Consider the following 22,985-nt stretch of genomic DNA (forward strand, 5'->3'; position numbering starts at 1 on the left):
CAAAACAACTTTGAGATACCATTTTACCCCTGCCAGAATGGCTAAAATTAGAAACACCAGTGATGACTTATGTAGGAGAGGATGTGGAGAAAGTGGAACACTCCTCCACTGCTGGTGGGAGTGCAAACTCGTATAACCATTTTGGAGATCAGTATGGCGTTTCCTCAGGAAAATGGGAATTAGTTTACCACAGGACCCTGCAATCCCCCTCTTAGTCATATTCCCAAAGCATTCACCTCCTTGCAACAAAGACATCTGTTCAACTATGTTCATAGCAGCACTATTTGTAATAGAAAGAACCTGGAAGCAACCTAGATGCCCCTCAATTGAATAATGGTTAATGAAGATGTGGTACATATACACAATGGAATACTACTCTGCAGAAAAAAATAATGGTAACCTAAAATTCGTAGGCAAGTGGATGGCACTTGAGGAAACCATCCTGAATGAGGTAACCCAGTCACAAAAAGAGGAACACAGTATGTACTCACTCATATATGGATTTTAGAACTAGATCAAATGATCACTAGCATATAATTCACATCACCAGAGGAACTAGGATACAAGGTGTATTCTAAGGGATTCATATAAAGTCCCTCACAGAACTGGGAAGAAACAAGTCCCCCAGAGCTCAGGTGAAGTGGGGGAGGACAGCGAATGGAGTGAGAAGTAGGAGAAAATGAGGGGGAGGAGAGGAAGGCATGTGCGACCAGGAGGATTGAGTCTGGTTAGGAATAGAAGATAGGAAATAGAGAGAGACAGAGACACAGAGAGAGAACATAAAAGAGGGAGCCAATTTTCGTTTGAAGATAAAGTTGAACACAAAGAAAGGTCAAGAGAACTACAAGACTGCTCCCAACTAACAATCTCAGCTTCCGTGGAAAGGCTATCATAAATGCCCTTCCCGGAGAATGAGATCAACAACTAACTTCTCCATGGAGCCCTCAACTAATGCCTGTTGATAATAGGAGCAAACACCCATACATAAACACTGAGTCGAACTAGAACCCAGATGCAGATGGAGAGGACAAGACCATGCGGCATAAGCACATAGAAACAGCTTACCTGAACAAGGAGGAGCTAATGGCCACTAGACTGATAGCTGGGAAGCCAGCAGGGGACTGACACAGGTCCCCCTGAATATGGGTCTCAGCTAGAAGTTCTGAGCAGTCTAAGGGACTTCAGACAGTGGAGCCAGGATGTATCCCTGGTGCACAAAAGGACTTTGCAAACATATCCCCCATGGAGGGATAACTGCCTTATTCTAGAGACAGGAGAGAAGCCCTAGTCCCTACTTCACAGGACCTGTCACATCTACATGACCCCAACTTGATGGCATTCCCCTAAATAAGGATTTGTGGTGGGGGGATGAGAGGGGATGGAGGTTAGAGTGCATGTGAGAGGGTAGAGAGGGTAAAAGGGAAAGAAGGAGGGAAGGAGGAAGGGAGGGGAGGTGGGAGGGAGTGAGAGATGGAAGAAGGGAGAAGGAACTGTGATCAATATGTAAAATAATAAATTAAATTAAAAAAATTGCTCTGACTCCAAAATTTACTTGAAGGACAAGTTACTGGGGAAAAGGATTTCTATTTTTGTTTCCACAGAAAATGAAAAGATGTGTACTTCTTCCAGACTAATGTGGTTTGATCAAGCCAGACTGCCTGAAACAGAGTAGGAGGTGATCCTACATTCAAAACTGTTGGACAAAGCAGCCTTACAGACTACAGCCAGGATTTGTGAATCTTCTTCGAGTCCCCCATGACAGCGCCCCTTCCCAGCAGGAAGTAGTTTGGAAAGAACAATGTCCAAATTCCCAAATATTGTGTATAAATGTTTGTTTTCATTTAATTGGACTTTGTTTTATAAAATAAATTAAATAAATAATAAAAAAATAAAATTTCTTTGACTCCAAAATTTAAGTCCAAGGACAGATGGCTAGGGAAAAGGATTTCTGTTTTTGTTTCTACAGAAAATGAAAAGCTGTGGATTCCTTCCAGACTAACATGGTTTAATCAAGCAAGACACCCAGAAAAAGTGTCCCAGGTGATCCAACATTCAAAACAGTTGGGACAAGACAGCCTTGCAGACTACAGCCAAGTTTTCTGTGTCATCTTAGGATTCCCCATCAGTGCCCCCTACCAGCAGTGAGCTAGTAACTGGCCAATAGAATTATATCTAATACAGAATCTCTGTGTATTATTTGGGGCTGGCATTGCAGTGGGTCCAGGCGCATAGTAAAACAACTAGTAGCAGACACTTGCTAAACTATCTTCACAGGACCGTTAGTCATAATAGCCAGAATCTGGAAATAAACAATTTAGATGTCCCTCAACCAAGGAATGGATAAAGAAACTATCATATGTTTACACAATGGAGTATTACTTAGCTGTTGAAAACAAGGCCACCTAGAAATTTGAATGCAATCGGAAGGAGAAAAAAAAATCATTTCATGTAAGGTTACACAGACTAAGAAAGACAAATATGGTATGTACTCACTTATGAGTGGATATTAGCTGCAAAATAACTATGCAATAATCCACAGACCCAGAGAGACTAGGTAACATGGTAACTAGGTAGCTAAGTTTATGGGGGATGCCCAGATCTCTCTGGGAAAGAGAAAAAAGAGTTTTGAGTAGAGTGAGGGTGGATGAGGATGGGGAACATGAGCATGCAGGTTGGGATGGGGGCAGAGGGGATAGTATTGAAAGAGACAACTAAAAGGGAGGAGCATTTCAGACTATGATAAAAATCTGGCACAAGGAAACCTCCCAGGAATCTATAAGGATGATCACAGCTAATACTCCAAGCAAGGAGCCTGCATGATAGTCCCTCGGCATATATGGGACAGTTTTGTAGCTTGTTCTCCTTGTAAGACACCTAAGAGTGGGAACAGGATCTGTCTTTGGCTCTTTTACTGGCTGCTGCAACCATGTTTCTCATACAGGATTGTCTGGTCCATCTTGAATATAATGGAAGGTTCTTAGTCTTACTGCAACTTACTATGCCATGATTTGTTGATATCAATGGGAGGCCTGCCTTTTTCTGAATAGAAATGAAAGAGGAGTATATGGGGATGTGGTAAATAAGGGGAGATAGCTGGGAGAGGAGGGAGGAGAAACTGGCCAGGATGTAAAATAAATAAGTAAATGATTAAATAAAATTATTTTTTAAAAAAGGAGAAAACTCAAAGTTGGGTGGGTATGTCTGGTGGTTATAGAAGGAAAATACAATGTATGAAATTCTTGAGATTTATAAAAATATTATTTTAAATAGAAAATGTCTTCCTATAAAGACCATCATCTTTGGTCAGATGCATTCCCAAGCAAATTAATTTTCTGGTTGCAAATATAACAGATTTAATTTTCCTTCTCTTTAACATTCAGTATGATAAACACAGTTTTTAAAAACAGAAAGTGTTAGGGATGTAGTTCAGTGATAGGACATGTGCCTAATATGCATAAGTTCCACGTTTCTGTCTGTTCTCAATTACAATAACAGAAAAAAAAAACTTAAAAACGAATACAATTCAGAAGTATTTATTTAATGTAAAAAAGAAGGTATTGGAAAGGTTGGGGGCATAACTAGTAGAGTGCTTGCCTACCATATATTAGGCCCTTGGTATGGTTCCCAGGAATATGACAACAAAAGACAACAAAAAAATAAAAAAGGTATCAGACAACCACTAACATAGCCAGGTTTCAAAACTTATTGTCTTGCACAAAAGGAAATGTCCAGATCACATCCAAACTCACCACTGCTCTTTCATCCTGCAGGTGTTCTTATTTCAGTATGTCAAATCATGCTGAGATGCAACAGGGACCTGGTGCTTGAGATACTGTTCCCTGGCAGGGGGAGATAGCCTTCCTATCTATGTGACTACCAAGAAAGCCAAGGTGAGAGGCTTGAGATCCCAATGAGGACAGGCCTATGGAAAGGCCTGATGTATATGATGTCCACAGGAGACACCTACAAGCTCCATCCTAGTACTTGTACTGCACTGGATGACAGAAAAGCAAAGAGAGCATTTGGAAGTTCTTGGGGCATTGGTAAAAGAAGAAAGAGAGTAAAAGATGGAGTGAATACTCCAAACTTCAAGTGTTGTTCCACAAGTGGAAACACTGAGCCATGGGAATAAAGGGAAACTAAGGGAAACCACCTCTAATTAAAACAAAACTGAGCCACTACAGAGTCAAAGAACCTGCCTGGCAAATGAAAATCTTAAAAGATCACTTATGAAGTCACCTCTCCATGCTAATACCAAGAACATGCCCAGTCACCTGAATGCCCAGGTCTCTCTGGGAAAGGGAAATAAGAGATTTATCTTTCCCTAAAGAAGGTTAAAAAGCAGTGTGTCTTAATTACAGGGTTCTAATAATAGGACATCTACTATACTATACATCACAAAAGCTTTCAAAAGATCATTTCTTTCCTCCTAGTAGGGAGTTAATCCCCTGTAAAGGCAAAGAAGAACCACAAAGTATAACAGTGCTCTCCTTCTTACTCAAATGTTGAATGACTTAAATGACAATTACACCTTTAAGAGTGTAACAAAGGGTGAAAAACAGCAACACAAGTGGCCACACTATAGATTAGATAAACCAAGGGTTTTTTGTTTTGTTTTGAAGACTAGGAAGCATTGGAAGCTCAAAAATTCAGAATTCCCCCCACAAAAATGGCAGGGGGTCCTTGATCATAACCACTTTATTATCAATAGTGTCTTGGGCTGTAGGAGATCTTGACTGTGACCTGTAGCTACTGTAATAAGGGGAAGGAAACCTTCTTCTGCACTTGTAAATATAATCTTCATATCTATCATAGCCTTGCTCATACCCATCTATCATTGTAAGAATCTCGCTATCACCAGGCATTGTCACCACCATGGCCTTTAATCCCAGCACTTGGGAGCAGAGGTAGGCAGATCTCTGAGTTTGAGACCAGCCTGGTCTACAAAAGCTAGATCCAGGACAGCCTCCAAAGCCACACAGAAAACCTGTCTTGAAAAAAAAATAATAATCTCATCATCTACCACCACTGCTTTCTCCTCTACCACCATCATATGTTGGTCTGCCCATGTAAATCCCTGGTGTAGGCATGTGTGCCCTCTTGGTGATATAACAATCCACATAAATTCTGCTACCTTCCAGCTCCATCCCATTTGTCATGTCCATAGCCTTCTTAGAGTCCTCTATGCTCTGAAAAAACACAAAAGCAAGTTCACATGTGTTGGGGACCATCACCATCCTCACAACCCCAGGTCTCTGAGATAGAAAATTACTGCATCTTAAGAAATAAACAGAATTTTCAGCAGAACACTCCAAGGTACAAGCTTGAGGTTTCACAGCCAGCTAAAGAATAGCTCAGGGCTATCTCCCCTGCTGCAATTTACAGCCAATTATAGATTAGCTAAATACCTTAGGGCATTCCTTCTACTGACCTTCTCACTCTGCCTATATCACAGTACCCATGTCATGGCTATATGCAAACCCTTCTCACATACTGCCCATGCTCCTATATAAGCCTCCCCTGAGAAAATAATATTTGTCAGCTTGATCAGAGGATATTGTGTTGCCATCCATTCTTTGTATCCCCTTGACCCCCCATTAACTTCTAGGTATCCCCAGGTTCATCATTGACTGTCCCATGGGTCAGGGCAGAATTGGTGCCCAACGTTGGCTGGCAGAAGACTTATGGGGGGGGGAGCACCACTCACAGAAAGAGAAGGATTTTTCCAGGGTGTCTACAGGGGATGGTGTTGCTTTCTTTCTGGTGACCCGCTGACAAGAAAGGACTATAAGAGGTGGTAAGCATCAGTGCAGATCTTACAGTGAGGTAAGTGATGGGTGGGACAAGCAATTTCTCAGAAACATCTGGTTTTTTTGGGGGGGGGCTCAAGGAAGCTCTACGGATGTGAGGAATTCAGGCATGCCTGGACTTAGAGGCCTGAAGCCTTAGGAGCTGCTGCCATATAAAAAAAATTAATACATCCCATCAGAAACTGTTTTAAGACCTTATTTTAAAAAGGGGGTGACATAGATGAATTTATTGGGGTTTGTTCAGATTTTGGATGCTCATAATTCAAGGGTTATCTACAGGAGCTGCATTAGAAGATATTTCAATTAAGGATGTTTTATTTCAACAAACATCTTGGCCTAGAAAAAGGAGAACTAAAAGATGTATGTATCTATGTATGTATATTCTGTATGTATGGTATGGCCACACATGTATGGATGAAATGGGGTTATGAATGTGTCAATCCTAACGCACTATTTGAATTGCTTGGGATATAATAAAAAGGGACATCATGTCAGTCTCTTAATTGAAAGGGTTGTCATTCTGAGCCTCCCATGGCTGACCCCCAGAACGTGTTGGCAGGAAATGGCCAAAGTCAACATGGCCTGAGAGCCATAAAAGCTTCTATGGATGGTTCAATAGAGTTTAACAAAGGAGAAAATACAGAAATTCTTATTTTTTGTGGTTAATAAAAAAAGAAATTGAGAAAGAAGAGCTTAATGTATGAGGACTAGCAATGTGTCAGTGAAGATGCAAATGAGACCATGTCAGCTAACAAAAGCTTTGCAGGTCAGATTAGAAAAAGAATTTTCAAAAGTATTTGGGACAGTATGTTACATCCTAAAGAAATTAGGCCTCAAAGATTAGAAATTTAAAAAGATAACTTGTGATCATTAAATGATTTCCAAAGATTATTATGAAATATTTAATGGTTCCATCCTTAAAAAAAAAAATCTACTCATCTACTGACAATTTAAAACATTTAAGCAATATTCTAAAAGGAGAAAATGATCCCATTTCACCTAGACAGCTAACTATAGAGGGTAGACAGTTCATTGACAATTGGAGAATGCAATCCAGCATCAACAGATATGCTATATTGAGTATGCAAGACCATGGGAGGCTTACAACATAGTCTGACTTCTTTCTTATGGCAAAGGTGACGATTGTAGTGGTTGCATTTACCTGTTTCCCCAGCTAAAATGTTAAATCCTTACTTTAAAGCAATAACTTCTATGGTACAAAAATATTATATGGAGTCTAAGAGATATTTTGGCAGGAAACCAAGAGTAATGCATTTTCCCTATACCAAACAGCAAGCTGATTGGTTATTTCAAAACTTTTACAACCAGGAATTGTGGGCAAAGGAATGTTTATTTAGGTTGGGGGGGGTTACCTCCCTTTCTCTGAGAGTGGGCTCAGGTGCCAGCCATGGAATTCCTGGTTTAGGGAATTAATTTTCTTTTACAATTAGAAGTTCTCTTTCTCTGTATAGATTTAGGGCCCAAGTTTTTAAGCTTGTATTAATTAAAAATTTTAGTCCATCAGCTTTAACTCAGTTTTTGAGAAAAATTGATAATCAGTTTCCATCTCATAGACTGTTATAATTTGTGCTAATGCATCCTTTTGTTCTCTAAAATTGTAAGGAGTAATCCTGTATAAAATGCTGTTAGTTTCTCCTTATGGTTCTTCTAATGGAAAAGCAACTTATGTTATTGATGGAAAAGAATATGCAGTACAGACTGATCCAGCTTCAGCTCAGATAGTTGAGTTACGAGCTGTTGCAATAGTTTTTCAGCTTCTAATAAATAATTCATCTAACATATATATTAATAGTCATTATGTTTTCAGAGCTCTTCAAGTTTTAGAGACAGTACATTGGAACTAGTAATAATCAGGTTAAAATACTGTTTGAGAAAATTCAGAGTGCCATTCATTGTAAAGAGAGTCACCGTGCTTTATAAGAGCTCATTCAAACCTTCACAGCCCACAGGCTGAAGATAATGAATCAGCTGATAGACTGACAAAAATGTTCGCTTTATCTCAGGTAAAATTAGCTTAGCAATCACACAGTAATAGTCTAAGAAAACAGTTTGGTCTAACTACAGAGACTGATAGATAAATTGTCAATGTGATGTGTGCCCACAACACTTACCTGTAACTAATATAGCAGTAAATCCTGGATAACTGCTTCCTCATCATTTATGATAAATGGATTTTACTCATATTGCAGAATTTGGCAGATTTAAATATATGCACGTGGCATTTGATACGTATCAGGCTTCTTAATGGCTACTGCACAAACTGGAGAAGCCACTAAGCATATGATAAGTCACTGTTTAAAATGTTTTGCTTACATGGGAGTTCCAAAAAATTATAATAAATACAGACAATGGGTCAGCATATGCTAGTAAAACATTTCAGCAATGTTGTGCCCAAAGAAAAATTAAACAAATAACAGGCATTCCTTATAACACTCAAAGGCAAGGAATTGTGGAGCATGCTCATAGCTACTTGAAAATACAACTTATAGAGAGGGCAGTCATTCCCCTAGTCTCCACATGATGGATTAAATCATACACTCTTTGTTTTACATTTTTTAAATGTGGATGCCCATAAGCAATCTGTGCCAGACAAATTCTTGCATGATAAAATATGAGCTACTTACTCAAGTCACATGCAAAGATCATTTGAAAAGGGCTAATATGCGGTCCTAGTATGGAGGCAAGGGGGGGGGGGGCAAAGGGATCAAGGGGAGTCGAGGGTGTGTTTGTGTTTTCTTTCAGGAAGAAAATAAATCCCCTTGGCTGCCAGACCATTTGGTGAGGTGCATGGAACAGAAGAAAACCAGACCTGAGATCTTGGGAGCATAATTACTTCCTCTCTGCCACCCTCTCTCCAGAACAGGCAAGGCTTAGACCTGTTGCTTTCACAACATGGAGGAATTTGTGCAGCACTCAAGGAGGAACATTACTTCTATACACATCACAGGAGTGACAAAAGACAGTATGGCCTAGGTCAGTGAAGGGTTGGAAAAAAGAAGAAAACAGCAAGAACAGAAACTAGGCTGGTTCCAAAAGTAGCTCTCAGCCTTTTAGTACCCCTTGCTGGCTTCTTAATTACACCTCCCTTAGGCCCTTGGGCCTTTATCTGCCAACAGATGGACTCCCTAACATTCCCTAAGTGCAAAGCCTATCCTATTACAGGCTTGACCTCAAGGAGTTGTGGTGACAACCCAAGACCAAGGGGGCCACTGCCCAGGGAAGACTTCTTCTGCTATTGATAAAACTAAAACATCTCCCAGGGAGGTGCACCTTGTGTGAGTGCAATGAAGAGGCTGCCAAAATTGCCTATCCTGGGCTTCATGGGAGTATACCTGGTTGCATGAAATTTGATGCCAGAAAAACCCTACCCTCTTCAAAAAGGCATAGAGGCAGGCCTCAGCAATCTTACCTGTGAAGGCTGGGTTAGCTTGCTTCAGGATATATGTCACATATCCATCTAGGGAGATCAGGATTCCTGCTCCAACTTGTGGTGTGATAGTGTCAGTAGCCCAACTTCTTACTTGGGGAAAAAAAAGAAAGGAATTGCATAAGCCTTAGAGATTGCTAGTTTTTTTTCTTGGCTACTGTCAGTCTTGATCTACGTTCTCCCCCTCCACAACTTCCTGAGAAGTAGAATTTTGGGCATATAGGAATACAGCTAGGTTACTTAGTAACCCCTCCTTATACAGTAAACTCCTGAGATCTCTTCCCCTGCTAACAATGTGCTTATTTCTATGTATATTTCTTCATGTGTGAGGGGAAAGGCAACATTCGCCTAATACTCCCAGTTCCCAGTTAACTTAAACAGGCATATTTCCTTCCTGGGTCAAAACAGTCTTCAAACCAAAACCCTTGAGCAATCCCATCAGGAAACCTAGAAAGGCCTCCCTCCCATAAAAAATGAGGACCTCTCTCCACTGGAGGCTTGCCAAAGATGAGCACCGTTCTGATGTTCCACCCCCCTAAGACAGGGACTTTGATGGTTGCCAAAGATATTCAAAGTAGGGGTACGGGTGAGAACCCCTCAAAATGCTCCCAAAACAGGCAGTCATCAGCCCTAAGGTTCTCTTGGAGAAACATCTCGGCTGTTCTTCTCTATTATTATACCAGAGAGGATAAGATATTGAGAACATCACCATCCTCACAACCCCAGTTCTCTGAGACAGAAAATTACTGCCTCTTAAGAAATAAACAGAATGTTCAGCAGAAGATTCCAAGGTACAAGCCTGAGGTTTCACAGCCAGCTAAAGAATAGCTCAGGGCACCTTAGGGCATTCCTTCTACTGACCTTATCACTCTGCCTATGTGCCAGGGCCCATGCCATGGCTATGTGCAAACCCTGCTCACATCCTGCCCACGGTCCTACATAAGCCTCCCCAGAGGCTTGCTGTCCCTCAGAATATTGCTTGCTGTCCATTCTTCATGTCCCTTGCCTCCTTTTTTTTTCTACATGTACCCTTGTTCATCATTGACTGCCCTTCATGTCAGGGCACATATGTCCTCACAGTTCGCTGATCATAAACCATATTCACACCATTCAACAGTCTGTATCGAGAAAATATTTCATGAAGACCTTTCTCTGATGTGTACAAACAAACACTTCCAGGCAAGTGTTGGAATCTGGATTTGCCTGGTGCCTGTATGTCTTCTGTGATTAGACATTGGAGAAAGACTTGGACTTCTTTGTGGATGATACTCTGGTGTATAGGATCAACTTCAAGATCATATCCTATGAGAATGGAACCTGGACCAAGTGTAGTGTGTATGACAATGCCTCCTTGACCTTGACCTGGATTTTGGTCTTGATCAAGAATGTTTGGAAACCCTTGATGGACAATGAGATCCTGACCTGCTCTCTGATTTTACTTGAACAGGAGTTTCCATTGGAGATTTGACTGAGAGAGTGACTCGTTTACTTAACCAAGGACCTATTCATTCTACTTCACCCTTGCTTTCTACTTCTCTTCATTCTTCATTGCATTTTTCATACTTCGTGTATTCTTCTACAATTCAAAATAGCTTTAAAAATATGAAAGTGATTCTAGCTAACCAATCTTCTGTTCAATTTTTTTCTCCCATCCAATACTAATTTTCTGATCCTTCAGCCTTCCTTTATCTTGATTTATCTTCAACATTCTTGGAAAAACAACTCGTCAATTTCCTCATGAGCATTAACCCTGAAGAAAAAGTGAGTGTATCAGATGAGATATCTTCTCAATAAGTTCTATATTTAAACACTAAATTATTTTAAGAAAATGGAGTTGTAGAGCACTCACCTAGCATGCCTAATCTCTGGGTTCCACTTCCAGCAAATCTGCCCTCGAAATTCTTCTCCTCTACCTCACATTCATGGCAGCCAGGAATTCCTGAGAACTAAGTAAGAGACAAGTCTTGGCTGGAGGGTCAAAGGCCTAGTCACCTAGCTATTTTACTGTGGGAGGAGGAAGGCTATGGCAATAGTGGCTGCTGTGCTCCACTCCCTCTAGCTTGTATGCTCAGTCAGGCAAAATGGCCTAATATATCATCATTTCTTCTTCTTCTTTTGCTTTTGTTTTTGTTTTTGTTTTGTTTTCTTCTCTTTTCTTTTCTAAGACAGGGTTTCTCTGTATTGCTTTGGAGCCTGTCCTGGATGAAGCTCTGTAGACCAGGCTGGTGTCAAACTCACAAAGATCAGCCTGCCTCTGCCTCCAGAATGCTGGGATTGAAGGCTTGCAGCACCAACATCTGGCTGCATTTCTTATTTGACTCTATCACCCACAAATTTTTTATCTAGTTCTCAACCTCACCCCAGTAAGACAGCAGAACCAGGAAAAAAGAATTCTAGCTTCCTTGTACCCTCATAAACAGCAACAGCCCAAAGATTTACCATGTGTATTTTATCAGGCTTCTTGCAAGTCAGTCTTGGTCTCTTGCTAGGTTTCAGGGGAGTACTGCCACAGAACATCTCTCTCTGTCTCTAGTACTGAATGAAATAATGATATGCCCAGTAAGACAGCAGAACTAGAACCCAGGTAAAAATCTTTGCTGGCTGAGGTAGATGGAACTGTAGCAACCTTCAATAAACCCTGATCCCTGGAAGAAGCACAGGACCACTAATTGCTTGCCTCTTTTTCTAATTTGTGTGCACAACTTACTCTTTCCTGATTGTATCTTTCTTTCTCTAATTGATGTAATTCCGTTTGTTCTATCACATACTCCATGAATTCACCACAAATGCCATTGATTGCTCTTGTTCCTACTTTTTAATTCATGCTTTCAATTCCTCTACGATCTGAACCAGAAACAAAACACATGTTATTTATCTCAAACCTTTGGTGTTAATCTTAAATGAAATAATTAAGATAGACTCTTTCCATTGTCATCACCCTTCTGATAGCTGAACCCACAGGATGAGTGAATGGAAACCAACTGAGAGTTCATTTAGACACATACACACTATAAAGAACAATAAGCAAGGACCTGGTCTGAAATTGGAAGAAGCACTGGGAATATCAACATTATCTAGACAGGATGTATCATGAACAGGACTATGGAACCAACCGCACACAATACCCGGGTTTAAATATGGAGTCAAACTCTTAACTAGCAGTAAAGGTGGATAAGTTAAATTTCTTAATATCTCAGTTCTCATCACTACACATGGAAATAACATTAACCTATAGGGCTATTGGACAATGACATGAATAAATAAATACCATTGAATACTACCAGATAGAAGTCAATAAAAGCTATTTAGTACTATTACTAAATAGAAAGCAATAAGGTACACAGCACTTTTGTAAAAGTTTGCCTTATGCTATAGGTGTAAATGTCATCCTATAATTTACTGTGAAGTCTTAACCCTAGTACCTGAATAAACATCTATTCGGCCTATTCGTTTATCCTGATCCCATACCTCATTGTTATTATCTGAAGACAGTCTTTAAGGTAAGTAGGTTCACCAAAACCAGAAAGGCAAATATAGTGTGTATTCACTCATAAGTGGATACCAGACATAGAGCAAAAGATACCTAGCCTACGATCTATAAGCCCAGAGAAGCTTGAACCCTCTTCCAGAAACAGATGATGGGGGTAAACTAATAAAGGGACTAGACCCTCATTCAGCCACCTACTTTATCAGCCCTCACAGTCTACAGAAAAGATATGTAGGCCTCTGACTCAGCATATGACACAAAGAAACTCCAGATCCCCTGGCCTGGAGCTTAGGGCTAAAACTGAACACAAAGAAACTCCAGACCTGATCTACCACCACCACCACCACCACCACCACCAAACCTCCTAGATTCTTGGTTCCTGGAAACTGTTTGGCCACAAAAGAAACCCCAGGGAACACCAAACCCTCCCCTGTAGTCTCCAGAATACAATTCTGAAAATTATTATTATCTATGAATAGGCCACCTGCAGTAAAAAGACAAAACCATGGAAACCATAGAATGTTCCCTCTCAGCACTGACCAATGAGAATAATTGGTACACAGTTATTTCATGCCAAAATATGACTTTGAAAAATTCCCCTGATTGTTCCCCAAATATCTATCAATCAGAAACTAACCCGTATCTACTGATGTAATGTTGTAAATTTTTGCCTTTAAAAACCTGACAGTAGACAAGGAACTTGCTTCCTCTGGTGGCTGCTGCATCATCTGGCTAGACGAATTCCCTGTCATGGTTGGATGAACAATAAACCTTATGCATTTACATTAGCAGGTCTGTCTTTCCCTTGTGGTCTTTGGGGATCCTCATGACTTGGGCACAACACAGATGGAAGCAGATGCAGAAATCCTCAACTAACCAATGGGTCAAGTTCTCAGTGAGGGTAGAGTGATAATATGAACAAAGGAGTCAAGATCATGATAGGGAAACCCACAAGATCAACAGACCTGAGTTAATGAGAGATCACTGACTCAGGTCTGACAAATGGGGAATGTGCATAAGACCAAACTAGACTCCTTTAATATAGCTAATAATGGTGTGACTGGGACAATATATGAGGCCACTGAGAGAGGGTCCAAGTCTAACACTACTGCACAAACTAACTTAGTGGAGCCCATGCTCAGTCTAGACACATGGGTGTGGGGGTGGAGAGGTGCCTTGGTCCTGCCTCATCAAGGTATGGGACGCACTTAGTAGACTTCCTAGGGGAGGCCTTACCCTCTCCATGGAGCAGATAGGAGGATAGGGGAGTGTGGGGAGACAGAAGAGAAGAGGGAGTGGGAACTGGGATTGGAATGTAACTTAATAAATTAACAAAAATTTTAAAAAGGGTAAGTGGATTCAACTATGGTCATTAGGGCAGGTCCAAAATGAACAGGACTAATAGTAATTAGGACACATAGGAAAGATGATGTGAAGACAGAGGAACAGTGGATGGCATAGAAGTCAGGAGAGACCCAACGCTATCCAAGACACCTTGCATTTGGAAGGTCCAGAACCATTGTTCTTGTGTTTGGTATTTTAAGTAATTAACCCTACATCATGAAAAGTTTTTTATCCTATAATTTAAAATGACATAGGAACAGGACAATCTCCAAATCTACAGAGAAAACCTGTCTAAAAAAAATGACATAGGAATAAAGCAAAAATAATCTTTAAACAAGAGAAATGGAAAGAGGAATGAAAGCAAGCCACATTAGTTGGAATGGAGTAAAATAGTAAAAATTGATAGACATTCTCCAAAATGTGTTGTCTTTCCTTTTTTTCAAACCCTTCCTTTATGCCTTGAATTCACAGAGTTCCACCTGCCTCTGGCTCCTGAGTGCTGAGATTAAAGGTGTGCACCACCACCACACGGCTTAGTGCCCTTTTCTTATAACATGAAAACTGAGTAAGGGAATATTTTTAAGGCTTGTCTCCATCTACTCAGAAGTAGAAATATAGAACTTCCTGGTGAGTGTCTGAGCTTGTAAAAACCCCATGAGAGCAGCCACATGAAGATCACCACGTCTGTACTAACCAGAAATATAAGGGATAAAAGTATATCTCTGTTCCTGGCTATAAAAACGCTGGTCCCACAACTGAGCCAGTTCTACTTGAACTGTGTCAATCACTTGCTTTATGTTTTGCATTTCTCAATTCTTCTAAGCCATCCTTTCATATTCACTTCTTTACCTTTCCATGTTTGAATAAAATTACCACATGAAGCTGTAGAAGTAAATCAACATATCTTATAACATTATAAAAGCCAGAAGTCTAAGGTATGTACCCAAAAATGTGCCAAAATAGAACTTTTCTTTGCTGGCCCAAGACAGTAGGTAGTAGGACCTTGGACTGGACCCAGAAAAGCTCAGAGAGCACTATTTACCCAGCACCCATTGGTTTTCATACCACATTTTGATCTAGTCATAATTGTAGCCACAGGTTCTCTCTCTTCTTCAGGTATTTGTAACCCATCCCAGAGCTTTCAGGTTTGAGCACAGAGCCCTTCACACTCTTCTTCATGTTTTGATTTTTTTACTTTCCAGCTATAACAAGGAAAGGCAGTGGTTACACCAAAATCATGAAAGTTAGCCTTCTATTCTCTCAAATGAAAATGTTTGGGCCCATGGGAAGAGAAAGCACTTTCATAAGATCCATTTATATTTATATTTATATCTTCTCTGTGTGGCACATGTTGACTATTACTTAGCTTCCTGAGTGCTCGGATTATAGTTTACGTGTGTGTTATCACACTTCTTCATTGAGTGCTGAGAGACTTGTGTTCATGCCATCTAAACATACACTATAATGCTGTCATTGCCATAGGATATCAGACTTTAGAGAATACAAATTTTTACTTGTTTTGTTGTTTTGTTTTGTTTTAAGAGTTATTTATTATATGTAGTGTTCTACCTGAATGTATGTTTGTACAAAAGTAGAGGGCACCAGATCTCATTATAGATGGTTGTGAGCTACCATGTGGTTGGTGGAAGTTTAACTCAGAACCTCTGGAAGTACAGTCATTGCTCTTAAACTTTTAGTCAACTCTCCAGTCCATTGTTGTGTTTTAAGACAGGGCCTCATTATGTAACCTGGACTGGCCTGGAATTCATTGAGATTCATGCTTTTGCCTCTTGAGTGCTGGGTTTAAAGGCATGTGCCACCATGCCCAGCTGAGGATTAAAATTTTATTTTTTTTATTATAATTAATCATTAGGATAGCTAAAATGACTAATGCTATTTCATGTGAAATGTCAATTACAGTTCTAAGAATATTTATTACATTTCTTATTCACACAAATGGTTTAGATTTTTTCCTAAATAAAAAGAGGGTCTGGACTATGATTAGGAATCATTGGCTAGGGCCTATGATTCCTGATACTACAAGATTTGAGTTCAGCCTCTATCACTAAAAAAGCAAAATAGAGGTTTAGTCAATAAAGTATTTGCCACTCAAACAATAAGCACAATGCTGAGTCTGGAAGGGAATGCTGGAAATCTTAATGTTGTGGGATGTTTGATCACTATGTGTAAATGTGCCTGCCTATGGTACCTCATTGTTTTAATAAAAAAAAAAAAAAACTGAATGGCCAATAGCTCAAAAGGAAAGGTTAGGTAGGACTGTGGGCAGAGAGAAAAACTCGGGGGGGGGGTGGAAAATGCCAGGAAGACATGGAGGGAGCTGGGCATACAGAATGGCAGATCATAGACTAATAGAAATAGGTTTAGTTATAGGAAGTATTTGGGAACAAGGTTAAGTTAAAGGTCAAGCAGCTTTCATAATTAAGAAGTCTATGTGTCATTATTTGGGGACTGATGGTTCCAAACAAGTCTGAAAAGAAAATCCCACTAAATCTTAGCACTGGAAAAGTGAGACAGATCTGTAAGACTCAGTGGCTGACAAGACTACCTTAAGAAGTGAGCAATAGTCCCAATGAGAACTTAATCAATAAAATGGATATAGTAAAGACACTTGGAATTGAATTGACCTTTGACACATGCTCTCTCTCTGTCTCTGTCTCTCTCTCTCTGACACACACACACACACACAGACACACCACATACTAAACAAACAGATATATTACACATTGTTCTTTGATTTTTTTTGGTCTTCACTTAGTATCTGCCTCCACTTCCCTTTTTTGTTTGTTTGTTCAAGACAGGATTTCTCTGTGTAGCCCTGGCTGTCCTCAAACTCATTCTGATGACAAGGCTGGCCTCAAACTCAAGAGATGCCTGCCTTTGCCTCCCTTAATTCACACTGCCACTTTATTTAGAACTAAGGCAAAAGCTGTCAGTTTTTTCAAACTGATAAATATTAATGAGTTATTAAACTATAATTTGAGCACATATTCCCTGCTGTAGCAACTTCTGTTGTGCTTCAATGTTCTCCAATGATAAAGGAAAGACACTTTGAACTTCACACACTACATCTATTTCAAATCTTGTATCAGGAGTGTGTTACAATCCTTCAAATAAAATATGATTTGTTTATTGATATTGACAAACTCCTCATGCCTTGTTCTTAAAATAAGTGAAATTATTATAAGATACCTAGAAGCCCAGTGAAGTTTTAGTGGAGAATGTATGTAGGCAGCATACCTTTGTTTCCCTCAAAGTTGCCACATGTTGTTGGAACAGGTTCAGCTCTTCTAACATGGGGACAGAGGCACTATCCACATCATGCATAAGCATACAAAGAATTTTACAGAGTTAGTGATCTTGTTCTTGCAGTAGCTTAAGTTTCTGATTTCTCTCCTTTTTCTGTTTTCTGAGAAATTCTACTTGAGTGTGCAAATCTTTTTCTAGTCAAAGAGTTGTCTCTTTTTCTTCCTGTATTAAATAAGATATGACTATAGTTAGGTTCAAGGATGGGAAGGAATCTAGGAGAGAATATGAATGACAAATATTTAAATTTACAAACAAGACAGTTTAAGCCTGGGATGGTGGCACACACTTTTAATTCTAGCACTTAGGAGGCAGAGGGGCAGGGGATATCTGTGAATTCAAGGCCAACCTGGTCTACAAAGTGAGTTCCAAAATAGCCAGAAAACCTGTCAAACAGAAAAAAAAAACTTAGCTTATAGCCAACTAAAAGATGATATAAAGAGGATCACCTTGGATTTCTAGCAAGGAAAGGCAAATAGGACCTTATTTATTGCTTGACTTGTATGATATGGCTAAGAAAGACTTCAGAGTCCTGATCCTCCAATCTCTGTTTCAGGCACTGAGATTACAGGTATTGGTCACCATGCCCAACTTCCTTTTCCAATTTTTACTATAGTAAAATACTCCTAAAGATTATTGCCCTGTATTTAACATCTTTGCCATTTTTAAGTGTATAGTGTACTGGTATTAAATACAGATAGTCTCCAACTTAGCAATAAACTTCATGATTTTTCATCTTCATGGAACAAAAGCAATATGTACTCAGCAGACTCTATACTGCAAGTATAAACACAGCCAGTTTTTCACTTTCAATGCAGTACTAATACAAACTATGAAATACATTTAAGATGGTCTCACTGGCCTTGAACTTTAGATCTTCCTGGCTCAGGTTTCCACATGCTGAGATTACAGACCTTCACTATTACAGCAAACAACAATCAGGTATGTACAAATTTTTGACACTGTGAAAATACACTGACATACACAGTTCATACCTGAGAACAGGACTGTCACTTGGAGGGTAAAGGCTTGTTGTCAAGCCTGACAATCTGAGTTTGATTTCCAGAACCCACACAGTAGAAGAGTAAATCCAACTCAAGCAACTTGTTCCCTGACCTCTACATGCTGACGGCATGTGAACAACCACACACCCACAACAAATTCAAATACAAAAAAGAAAAGAAAAGAAAATCACCTCTAACAATAAAGATCTCATGTTTTAAGATTTTATAATTTTTTTAAAAATTGAATAGTTTTATAAATTTAATATTATTACTGCTATTTGTGTATAGTAGGGGAACATGCACTTTGCCATGCCATGCCATACATATGATAGTCATGGGACAGAGTTATGGAGTTGATTCTTTACACTCATTCTATTTTTTTTTTTTTTTTTTAGAAAGTTTCTCTGTGGATTTGTAGGTTGTCCTGAAACTCACTCTATAGACCAGGCTGGCCTCGAACTCACAGAGATCCATATGCCTCTGTCTCCTGAGTGCTGGATGAAGAGCGTGCATATCACCACAGCCTGGCATTTCTGCTCATTTGCATATGGGTTCTGGAGATTGAACTCAGGTCACCAGGCTTTTACACTTTATCCACTGATAGCATCTTACTGGTTTGATCTCTTCTTTTATTTTTGACTTGAGGGTAAAACTAGGACATCATGCTGGCCAAGCTTTCACTACTGAATTGCATCCACAGTTAGATTAGATTAGAGTATTGAATTAATCCACAGGTTGGACATGATGGTGCCCAACACTAGGCTGTGTTTTTTGCATATGTACCATAACCAAGTATCAGCTACACTTTTCAGTAACTGAATTGGATCAACTGTACAATTCTCTAAAAGGTATGATGGGTTTTTTTATAATGTAATCTAAGCTAAGAAGCAATTGTAAATATAGTAGCGTAATCATCATGACCACTACCTTTAGAACTCATTTCATCTTGCAAAACTGAAATCATTAATTTGGCAAAATGTCCTCATTTTATGCTCCCACAAATCCAAATCTATTTTATTACAGCTGACTGTTTTATGTGCCAGAATACTTTTGAAGAGTTGTGCAAGGACCAGAAAGCTTACTTTGGTTATCTAGAAGATGGTATATCTAGTTCTTATTAACTGAATACTTACAATAATAATCCTATGAACACCTCTTTACCAATAACAACCAATTTAGTAGATCCTGCTCTATTCCCAGTGGATAAAAAAGGGAATAGAGTGAGTATTAATTATATGTTGTACAAACATAGTTTCACTTAGCATTATTAAAAACTTTCCATACATTCAAGGAAGACAGATGTACCAGTGTACTGCCAACTTCTCATGTACCCAATTTAATATTGAATGTTTAAGAAAAAAGAGAAACTTTTTGTATCAAATCTACATCATTTATGTTAATTTAAGGAAACTGCTCTAATGTCACGATCTGCTTGAATGCTGTTCCCTGCCAGGGATCAATTATCCTTACCCTTCAAAGGAAGTCTGATTGCCAGACTTTCTCCATTTATAGACACAGGTAGTAAGCTTTTCCTGTAATAGTAATTGGAACATGAGATCCAGTCATCATTATCTTTCAAAGCTCCCTATGTGTCCCAACTTTTCAGAACCATTCTGGACGGTTCAGTGGTATGTAGCTTTTGATTATTACAAGAGCCACAAAGGTTGAAGTTTGTCTGGTACTTCCTCTTTGTATCATTAGGTATCCTTGCCTCTTATGTACCCACTGTATTCTGTGGGGCTGGATGGTAGCACAGACATATATGTGAAGAAAAAAAGATATATGGACAGAGGACAGAGACCAACTTTTGGGTGATACTGTCTACATTGCTTTTTGTTCTAAAGACTAACTTACAAGAGTATGAGCTTCTCTCCTGAATGAATTTAAGTGTGCTGCATGTGAACCTGCTGCCCAGTGAAGTCATAAAAGGGTGCTCGATTCCCAGGACAGTTGTGAGCAACCACATGTGCTGGTAACTGAAACCAGCTCCTATGCAAGAGCAGCAAATGCTCTCAACTGTTCAACCTTTTCTCCGGCTGCTATCTTGTTTTTAGGTATTTTGAAGACATGGTCTGTCATTGGTTTGATGCTTAAGCTTCCAATATTCACCTTTCTTTGCCCTACCAATGCTGAGGTTACAAGAATATGCCACCATTATGATTTTTTCCCTTGAGACAAGGTTTCCCTGGCTGTTTTGAAACTCACTCTGTAGACCAGGCTGACCTTCAGATCTGCCTGCCTCTGCCTGCCAAATGCTGGGGTTAAAGGCATAAAGCATGGCCCGGCAATCTGGCTTATTTTGCAAGGTGTATGAGGACTGAATTCAGGTTCTCATGCACTTGAGGGGAGGACATTACCAATTAACCCATTTCTGCAATGTCTCCCTACCCCCCGCCCTTTTAAACAAAGATCCATGCCACCCTTGTCCTTAAAGTTAAAACATTATTATGCTCTACAAATCTGAAATACAGCAAGAAGTGCTTGATAATTATTTCATATCAATAGGGTAACTTAACTACCTTTCACATTTCTCATATGTATCCTCCTCTTACAAGAATGCTTTCCATTTGCATTGCTAAGTTAAAAACATATTCCTCTATCTTAGACCCCAATCAGTCCCCAAGCACTCTGTACTGCCACACCTGAAATGGCTTCACTTGAAACTCACTACACACAGTACTCAGCTCCTCCTGACTGCAGCTGTGGGCAATGAAACATGAACAAGAAGACATTATGGATTCAATTCTCGCTCTATACCTTATATGGATGGGTTCTGGTGATTGAGCTCAGGTCTTCAGGCTTATATCATGAAGTTGCATATGCTTTTACCTATTAAGTTACCTATCCAAGCCCCTAAATATTTCTCTCTCAAAGAAAGGTTAAACTTAACAGATACCATTACAGGCTAGAGAGATGGTTCAGAAATTAAGACTATTGAATGCCCTTCTGGAGGATATAGGTTCAATTCCCAGAACCCACATTGCAACTCACAAGTGTCATCTACCAGGTGCAAAGCTGTACATGGCATTATCATGTCATGAATGAATTGGCTGTATCTTGCTGTAGATTCTGGTACCAGACTGCATCTCTATAGTGGCTTCCTCCTCTAGAGACCCATACCTTTTTGTCATGGCTGACACTCCAAACAGTCAAGACTTGAGACCTTCCAACTCCCACACGCAGGAGCATGCTGGAAACATGCAATTATGAGGTCAATGAGATCGAAGTCCCTCCAGGCACCAGGAGCAGGACAGACACAGACCAACCAGCCTTTTAGAGCATCAGCCTCAGTCTGATGTCGTCCTCCTTCTCTAAGCCCAGAACCCTCTAAAAAAGAATCATTTACTACACTTATGCAGAGACAGTATCTTAGATCAAGTAATCTTAGATCAAGATTAGTGTGTTGAAAACATGATTGAAAGCTACCAGACTAAGCCAGGGTAGGTGGAAAAGCATCGTACAAGCGGGCCCCCATACCCATTTCCGCCAAACAGCTCTGCCATGCTGGGCTCTCCAGAAGACCCACTCAGGCATTCTCGCTAGCAGGCAAAGGTAAAGGCTAGATTCTAGTTTTAATTCCTCCCCAGGGGATTGGTCCTACATGCCACATGGCCTGTGTTCTGCACCACTATGGTTCCATCCCGGAGTATCATCTCAGAGCAGTATCTTCAGGGAAATGCATTATTATGTGGATTTCCTCACCCAGACCTGATTTTTTTCTCCGACGGAAAAAGAAAAACTACACAAAACACAGTTTAGATTTTCCAGCAGTCAGTCCAAACCTGAATCCTCATTATGCCACCAGAATATAGGTTACTCTAAATCTTGGGTCCCTCTAATTCTGCACTAAATGTAAAGTATTTTTCCTGATGGGAACTGGATGGAGAACGATAATATGAATATGTGCATAACCAGTGGATAGGAAAGCAGGGATGGTGTATGTTCAAAAGTTCTGTGTCTAAGGAGCAAAAGGGGCAATTAAAGAAAATACAAAGTTGCAGCCCTTACTCAGCCCCAGGCTCATTTCACCCTGAGAAAGCATGTCTGCCCCTCCAGTGCCCACCCCTCTGTCAGCCGCTGGGGGCAGGTCTGGACAAAGTATCTCCTCTTCCTCTTCTGCACAAACAGGACAAGGGAATAAGATTTCATGTCCTTGTGTTTTACTGCACATATCCTGTCTAACTGAAGTAACAAAGCCTGGTTATAAGGCTTGAAAAAAAATAAAGATTCCAAGAAGCCTTTATATTGCCTAAGTTCCTAATGTTCTGATTTTTTCTAAAAGGAAAAAATAGGAAATGAAAGTCCTTTACAAGTAACTTCTTAAAAATTCATCTTCTATAAATGAAGTGAGACTTTATAGGAAAATAACAGTAAAGCAAGCAAACAAAAACCTCCTGCACTTTTCCATTCAGATAGAAATTTCTCCTACCCCCTACTGAGAGGCACAAGTGCACACTGTAGCAAGGGAATGCACCACTGCACTGGCCATCTCCATCTGTGGAGAATTAATTAAAAGCTACGTTACTTCGTCCTTCTTGTATTCCTCCTTGATTACAAATCTAGTCAAA

At 39.8% G+C, this 22,985-nt stretch overlaps 2 pseudogenes; both read right to left on the reverse strand.

Moving 5' to 3' along the window:
• Positions 1-4,704: 4,704 nt before the first annotated feature.
• On the reverse strand, positions 4,705-13,497 carry LOC127217894 (transformer-2 protein homolog alpha-like; annotated as a pseudogene).
• A 1,281-nt stretch (positions 13,498-14,778) lies between these two features.
• On the reverse strand, positions 14,779-21,898 carry LOC127217895 (protein regulator of cytokinesis 1-like; annotated as a pseudogene).
• Positions 21,899-22,985: the final 1,087 nt, after the last annotated feature.

This window comes from Phodopus roborovskii, unplaced genomic scaffold, assembly GCF_943737965.1.
Source record: "Phodopus roborovskii unplaced genomic scaffold, PHOROB, whole genome shotgun sequence".
NCBI classification, from domain to species: domain Eukaryota; kingdom Metazoa; phylum Chordata; class Mammalia; order Rodentia; family Cricetidae; genus Phodopus; species Phodopus roborovskii.